Here is an 8,119-nt window from a genome sequence, read left to right as displayed (position 1 = left end):
AAAAGTCGGAAGAGGTAATGTGTTCCCTATTCGTGTGATTCGTTGACATTCAATGACGCATGTTTTATTCGTTGATACGATTACAGAATCATAGCGTATATTTATAGATAAAGATAAAATACCCTTTCTGTCATTCATGCTTCAGAAATATATATACATATAATTTTGTGTTTAGTGCTTGAAAATATTAAAAAATGTTTGGATTTAAGACATATGTTTTTGTTGTTTTTTTTTAATTTGTGTAAAGTTTTTTCAAACGTTTATATGATGAACAGACTATATTAAATGTCTGTTGTGTTTATTTGTGTTATTAACTTGCATTCTAATTGTTACTTATTGAACACTTTTATTTTGTATAATACTAAAATTACATCTATATTTTATGTGGTAAATTTTCTTTGAAATATTAGTTATAATGTTAAAATTGAGATTTCCACTTGCGACTTATGGTATGTTGCCCGAAACTATTATTTATATTCGTTACTAGAAATTTAAATCAAACGTATTCACATATATATATATATATCCGATTTTTAATAAAGAATTTACATCTGAAACATTTTTTTTCTAGTTCGAGAAAGACGAGTGAGGCGAACGGGAGGGTGGGACCCGTTTGCTGATGTCGCCGTTCGTTTTAATGCAAATGGCAGCCTTGGGGTCCAGTAATGAGTCATTCGTTTTTCGATAGAAAATGAAACAAAATTGTATCGTTCTAAAATAGCGATATTAAAAACCTTTCTTACTTTATGTATGATTATATCGTTGCTAAGTATCAGTAAAATATTTGTTGAGTGACGTGTTCTGATTATAAAAGTGATTTGTTTCATAGACTTATGTTACTTTTGTTGAAAAGCAAACATCCTGATTCATTTGTAAAGTGTGTGAACAAAGCTATTGGTTCTTATGAGTATGTTTACTGTTATCGAAATATATACTCGAGAATTCGTAAGAAATCTGACTGTAAAAAAGAAAACATATCGCTGCTACCTAATGACAAATGGAAGTTTTAAAATATACTTTCGGTAATGCATAATTCTTAACCGAAATCGATACGTATGCAGCGCTTCTTGTCAACTCATTGTAAAAATGCATGTTAAATTACCATACATACTACGTGTTTACTCTAGGACTAGTTCCAAGATTTTCTGTTCTCTTAATCGGGTATTTTTTCAGTTATCAATCAGTGTGTATCTCATGTTTATCTATAATATTTTCTATCAGGAGAATTATCAATTCAAATCGTGCAAGCCACCGTCATTATTCAATAATTGTGTATTTGAAATACATATGCGGTTTATAACCACAGCGGTTTGTAATCAAACTTTATCTGTGTTTCTTTTTTAAATGCTAAACCAAAACTGAATACAAACTGAATAAAATTGAATAAATTAAATACTACAAAAAGAAAACGAATATAACACTGGATGTTCACCTGACGTACATAAACTCCACAAAACATGAGAGGCATTTTAAACTTACCAGCGTGCATCATTCTAAATGAGATGCGGTTTAATGTTTGTACATTATCGAACTATTGCTACACACATACATGAATATGTCTGTGATAACACACGTATGTACAGACATTTTATTTGGGATACCAACTTCTGACTGGGATTCCAAATTATCTAACTATGTGCGTAGTGTTTGGAATTTCCATAATATATTCATATGCATACACAAAATTGGAAATAACGGGCATTGATTTCTGCGATGTTTTTACAACACGGACAATAGTTTCGACGATATTTTGACAGCACGGACATTAATTCGTTCGTTGTTTTGACAGCTAGTTTTTGGTTCCTACGTTTTTTAGCAATCCATACTTTGGCAATATTTTCTTTTGACAACTAGTCATTGGTTCTTATATTATTTTTACAACCCGAACATTGATTACAACGTTATTATGACAGCTCGAACATGTAGAAGTTCTAATTCTATAACAGTATTTTATGATATAGAATGAATCATATGCAAATCACAAAGTCTCATATTCGAAATGCTTCCATTGTCTTTAGGAACTGATGTTTGGATATCGCAAAAACCACTTTCTGTGTAATTATTTGATCAAACTTCTATTATTTTAATGTAGTTTTGGAATGGTGTTAATAGGGAAAACCTTTATGAACATGAACCTGAATTTTAACCACGAACTATCTTCAAACTGTATTTAAGCTTGTTGACAAATTGTAAAAAATGACGTCGTTTGATTTAATATTTTCGAAGCCATTTCATCAAAATAACTGTAGTCAGTCAGTCGGTCAATTAAATACGTGGCAGATATTGAACACGATTAAATTGTTTATTAAATATTTAAGCAAATAATATTCTTTAATTGTTTGCATGGTCATCTACCAAACAATAAAATTAAATAACGAAAGTTGAAGGGAAAATATGCGATTCAAATGTCAATATCAATAAAAACACTATTTTTTAGTCAAGGAATATCTTAATATGAAGATATTTCTATACTTTATCTGTATTGAAGAAAAGTTTTCAACATATAAGTACACAATCTGATTAGAGTTATATCGAGTGAGCAGCATGTAGTTTACATATCGTAAACCTTATAAACTATTACGAGTCGCAACCGAACTGATTCAAGTATAGGGTTATGTCATGTGAACGCTCCTATTACTTTCTGTAAATGAGTTCCTTTTGGCCGATTCATAAAATTGCGCATTGGTTATTTAACAATGAACGGGTGAATGACAATTTTATTAAATCCTAATTTGTGTTATGTGTTTTTCCATCGTAAAATCCTATATGAATCATATCGTATTTGGTTACATTTAAAGCTGCTTTGTATGTATCAAACGCGGCTTCGGCTATCAAGATGATCTCGTGAAGCGATGAAGTCCAGGAAGTTTATGATCGGAGGTAGACCAGTATTTTCTATATGGTTTAAACCAGGTATAACATTTATTTATTGAGTGTACTTTCTGATTAAGGAACCTAACAATAGTAATAAAAAGTCTGAATTGGATAGTAGAAACAAAAAATTCAATTATACTTTATTTAACATAGAAATGTGTTTAACACTTAGTGCTTTGAATAAATCAAATAAAGGAATATGCAAAACGAAAATAGAATACGGTAAACTTATTTCAATTATTAAGGATAATTTCAATGTTTACACGGATTGGTTTCTACGCGTTTATGTTGTTGATGAATTAAATATAATATTGAAATCAGTATCACATGATGCATATCAGCTTATCATAAATCATGTTAAACGTTGAATTATTGCTTCTTAAAGGGGCTTTTTCACGTTTTCGTAAATTGACAAACTTTAAAAAAAAAAGTTGTTTCAGATTCGAAAATTTTCGTTTCAGTTATGATTATTTGTGAGGAAACAGTAATACTGAACATTTACTATGCTCAGAAATAGCCATTATAAGCATCGTTTGACGATTTAAAAACTTGAAATTTATAAAGCGTTGCAACGCGAAAGGATTGAATAATTTGGAGAGTTTTGTTGTTGTCGTTATACTTTGTGAAACTACGAGGTTTGCTTACATACAGTATAAAATACATTCTTCATTGTATGAGCACTGATGACGGAGTGGTCTAAGTGGGAGACTTTTACTCCAGGACTCCAGGGGTCAGTGGTTCGAGCCCTGTTGAGGGTTACTTTGTTTTGTTTTGTTTTAATTGTATTCTTGATTTTGTACTTGAGCTTTTTAGATCCAATGTTTACATTTATCAATATAAAGCATTTACTGACAAACTTTAAAAAATGTCAAAATCTGTGAAAAGGCCCCTTTAAATGTGTATTTCTCTTCATAGAACATTATGTTGTATGTAATTGTTCAGTGTTTAACGTTCTAAGATAATGTAATCCTCATTAAAATTGACAAAAACATATATTTCGAACTAATAAACAAAACCGAGTATGCATGTTTATGAAAATCTCTCATAAGAATATGTATGCAAAGCGTATTGACAAAGTTAATGTACTTTGTGTTTTAGTTCTGAATTAGGCGAACGGGTTTCCATTCAACATGGGAAACGGAAAAGATGCAAGTATACCTCCGAAAGAAGGTAGATTTGCCAACTTGATACAAAAGCATTGAATTCATGTGTGTTCATATAAGTGTCTATCTTAAAATAAACGCCTTCTCCAGTACACATTTATGCCCGTTAAAACCAAAGACAGCCAACTATGTTACGGATCGAGATATAATACGTCAAGGGTTACTCTCGACGATAATAACACAATAAACTACAATTACAATTCAACATTAACTTATTCTAAAATAGTATTGTTTACGATGATCGATTGTAACCACTATGAAGCGTAATGATGCATAAAATTGTTGTTTCAAGAAAATACAAGACTGAAGAAACTTGTGTGCTGTTCGAAATGCCAGGTCAACTATAAGAGCGCTTTGTTTAGACCATGCTGCCATCTTAGTATGTGCATGATCTGTGCGTTTGGCTTAGAGTATTGTCCAGAATGCAACTCAACTATAGAGGAAATAATCAAGGTTATTCTGACACGTAAGTATAACTAAATCTGCAGAATTATCGATGAAAAAACGTTTTAAATTGTATAAAGAGCATTTATCTAAAACTGTAATGCAGTTCCGTTGTTAAATTGTTAAACAAAGGAAAAGAAGTAATGCAACTGAAATGTATTGCCAAATCAAATACATTACCCAGTTCCTTCATCAAATGTCTTGTATTAAGTAAGTAACATTTTCTTTTAGCGTTAATCCAAACAATAGTCAGCGACAACGCACGTTTGAAGTCAAAACTATACTGTGGCAAATGCAAGGTTGAACCCAGTAACGTGCTCTTCTTCCCTTGCCAACACCATCTCTTGTGTTTGGACTGTGCCAAGGACTTGGAGGTGTGTTGTGCTTGCTCGGCGGAGATTCGTCGCACCAAGCAGACGTTTAGGTCCTAGGTAGCATTAACGACAGTAGATTATCTTTTTCATTTTATCATTACATTGTAAGAGAAAACACTGATTTAAGTAGCCAAATTAATTCATCATAAGTAAATTATATTAAATAGTTATTTTTACATCACAGTAGTAGACAAATCTTGATAAAAATAATGTTGTTTATTTGATAAAATGTTTTCTTTAAATTAATTATTGCAATTACATACGACTCCACAACCTATATTCGTTCTTTTTTTAGGTTTGATTGGCTTTTCTCGTTTTGTGATTTGTTATATAACAAGTTTGTATAGCACGTTTAAGTTTGATAATTCATTTTAACTATCATTGATTTCGTTATTTGAAGGGTCTGTAAGATCGTGTTTTCTTTCATTATAATGATAAGCTTTTTATTGTTGTTGTTCATAAAAATAGGATGATGGGTGTACATGATTATCAGTTAACGGAATAATCCAAACAATCTGGAAGTGGTTTAAGTGACACTGTATGTGTCCTTCATATATACTACAAAATCAAACCAATATATGTATATCTAGTATTTCAAGTATCGCTTTTTACATAACCTATTTTTGTTTTATAACGGTAGCATAGTTTCGCTTTTAAAAAGATAGCAAATGTTCGGTGTTCGATACTTCATAATGCAATCCCTGCCACAATGTAAATTAATTTTGCTACTTCATATATAGTTCTTGTCAAATTATAAAGTTCATGAGAGTGGACAATATAATTATGCAACTGCATTGATTATTAACCTTATTATTTAAAAACAAGTTGCATTTCTTGATTTCATGCAATTTTTGATTAATTCCTGACGTACTTACAACTTTACCAATCAGTATGTAATGTGTTGTCCACGTATTTAGTTACAACAAGATATGTTTAAAAACTGATGTCAGGTGAATACCGTTGAAACGAATTGCTGCGTGGAGGTGTTTTCCAGTACGTTTCTTTTTAATGTGTGTGCATATTAAATTATTATCAGCCTTCAAAGAAACATAGGTAAATTGAGTTGCACGTGTACGTCAAGGGTGGAATTTCGCTCAGTGTATGGATCAGTGACATGGTCGCTCCAAAATCCATTTAGTTCCACTCCATATCATTTTTGCTTACTATCATGTTAAATGGTAAAATGGTATAACTTTGTGAAAAGAAGACACTTTAATATTTTAAGGTCAAAGATCCAGGTCAAAAGAGATTTTTTAAAGTTAGGTACAATATTCGAGTACCATAAATATCTTTAGATCCGATAAGTGAACGTTGATAAATGATAAAACGTCATGTAGACATTGCTGCGTGCATTCATAGGTACTCCTTAAGTAAAATCATTTCTATTGCTAGCTGATGTCTGAGAGATAACTGTACATATTCAGAATTAACAATTTATAATAAATGTTTATATTGTTGCTCGACGCACATATCTACAAACATTTCTTGTAATGTGTTGTTTATTACTTAATTATGCAATTTCATGTTTAATGCACATGTGGCTGTACTTTCCTAGCCTGACATTTAATAAATGTGTGTTTTAAAAAATTAAGCGATCAGATACTTAATTTTCTGAATTTATTTCAAACTACCGTCATTGGCAATAGGAGTTTATTTTTGTTTCATACTTTGTATTCGATGCATTAAAACTTATTCTTAATTGCGCTCAACTATTTTCAAAACTTATATTTATAATTACTCAACGAGTGTATTTACGTTTTGCTATAATGGTGTTAAATGTAATTGTCACACACCATAAGTTAAAGAGAAACTCTGTTAATTTATAGTACGACAACACTCACAGACCATACGTGCCATATAACGCTCAAATTACACAGTTTGTAGGACAAGTACCATGTGGAAATATAAACTTTCTATACAATGCCATAACACTCCATAGCTGTTAATTATTGTTTTTTTTTTATATAATATTTTATGGTTGTTGATTATTTACTTGCCATAACACACAACTGTGTGTATTTTGCATAATATTTGTAATTAGCCTAAACAATTCGTCAAAATTTTGTTGTGTAACGTCTTATCAAGTGAAACGAATTTATTTAGCATAATGGTTGAAGAGAAGTTGTACCGTCATGGTGTGAAATCTAATGAAGCGATGTGATATTTTCCATTGCCGAATGATTTTAAAAACAAATGTGTTTAATACGCCAGAAGAAGAAATGCTTTCGTGTGAGTCTGTGACGCTTAATGATGTATATTTTTATTGCTGATACGATTACAGAATCATTGCGTATATAATGTCGGGTCGCAATCTCTCTTCCCGTATATGCTTATACAGTCAAGTGTGTGTTTTCGTGATACTTTTATACTTGTATGTTTTTTTTATACTTTTATAGTTGTAAATTATACTGTTATATGTACGTATAAGATTGTAATAAAGAATTTTACAGCTGAAACACGTTTTTCTAGAACGAGAAACAGGAGTTAGGTGAACGGTTTTGACTCTAATGTTCTTATTTTTATATCATGTATGCCCGAAATGGTAATAATTTTCTAGTACTAAAATAAAGAGTGAGATGAACTATTTTTAATATAAGAATAGTTAACGGGAAGGTGGGGATTCGTAAGCTGATGTCTCCCGCGTTTTTAATGCAAATGGCAACTTGGAAGTCAAGTAATGCATCATTCGTGTTTTGAATGATAAACTTATTGACTAGCATCAGTAAATTATCGGTTGATTGTATGTGTCTTTTGTTAATACTCAAATATAAAAGTAATTGTTTAATATCGTACCGTCATTTTATTGCGAATTAATGATATCTTGATTTTTTTCTAACGTTTCTAAACAAATATATTGTTTAATGGGTATGCAGTTTGTTATCAAAGGATATGCTCAAAGAATTATTTTACAAATCGTCATATTCAAACCAAGAACAATATTACTTCTAACTAGTTACAAATAAACAAATATATTTAGTTTCGTGTATGCGTAACCATATACCGAAATCGATACGTGTGTAATGCTTTTTATCATGAATTTTAACAATGCGTGTTTAAGTATGATATGTTTTGATCGTTTACATTGGGCCAAGTTTCGGGAATGTTTGGCCACAGCTTTTGGTATTTTTGTCAGTGATCCAACATGACGTGTCTAATCTTAATCAATAATATATTCAAAACAAACATGTATTAACCGCTCAATCATTCGTGCTATAATTATCCTGAGATAGTTCATTTGGAAACATAAGCGGTTAATAACCACAG

General features: G+C 31.0%; 1 long non-coding RNA gene across 4 annotated transcripts; it reads left to right on the top strand.

Annotated features, from left to right (window-relative positions):
• The first annotated feature begins 2,617 nt into the window (after positions 1 to 2,617).
• Positions 2,618 to 7,403, top strand: LOC127854066 (uncharacterized). 4 transcript variants are annotated; one of them, XR_008036904.1, is made up of 4 exons: positions 2,930 to 3,096; positions 3,973 to 4,044; positions 4,330 to 4,503; positions 4,713 to 7,403. It is a non-coding gene; the product is annotated as an uncharacterized LOC127854066 (long non-coding RNA). The 4 variants fall into 4 exon arrangements; XR_008036905.1 differs by lacking the exon at positions 2,930 to 3,096 and adding an exon at positions 2,618 to 2,880 and having other exon boundaries at positions 4,330 to 7,403; XR_008036902.1 differs by lacking the exon at positions 2,930 to 3,096 and adding an exon at positions 2,618 to 2,913 and having other exon boundaries at positions 4,330 to 7,403.
• Positions 7,404 to 8,119: the final 716 nt, after the last annotated feature.

This window comes from Dreissena polymorpha, chromosome 12, assembly GCF_020536995.1.
Source record: "Dreissena polymorpha isolate Duluth1 chromosome 12, UMN_Dpol_1.0, whole genome shotgun sequence".
Lineage (NCBI taxonomy): Eukaryota > Metazoa > Mollusca > Bivalvia > Myida > Dreissenidae > Dreissena > Dreissena polymorpha.
Note: the sequence above shows the minus strand (reverse complement) of the source record. Positions and strands in the feature narration are given on the sequence as shown.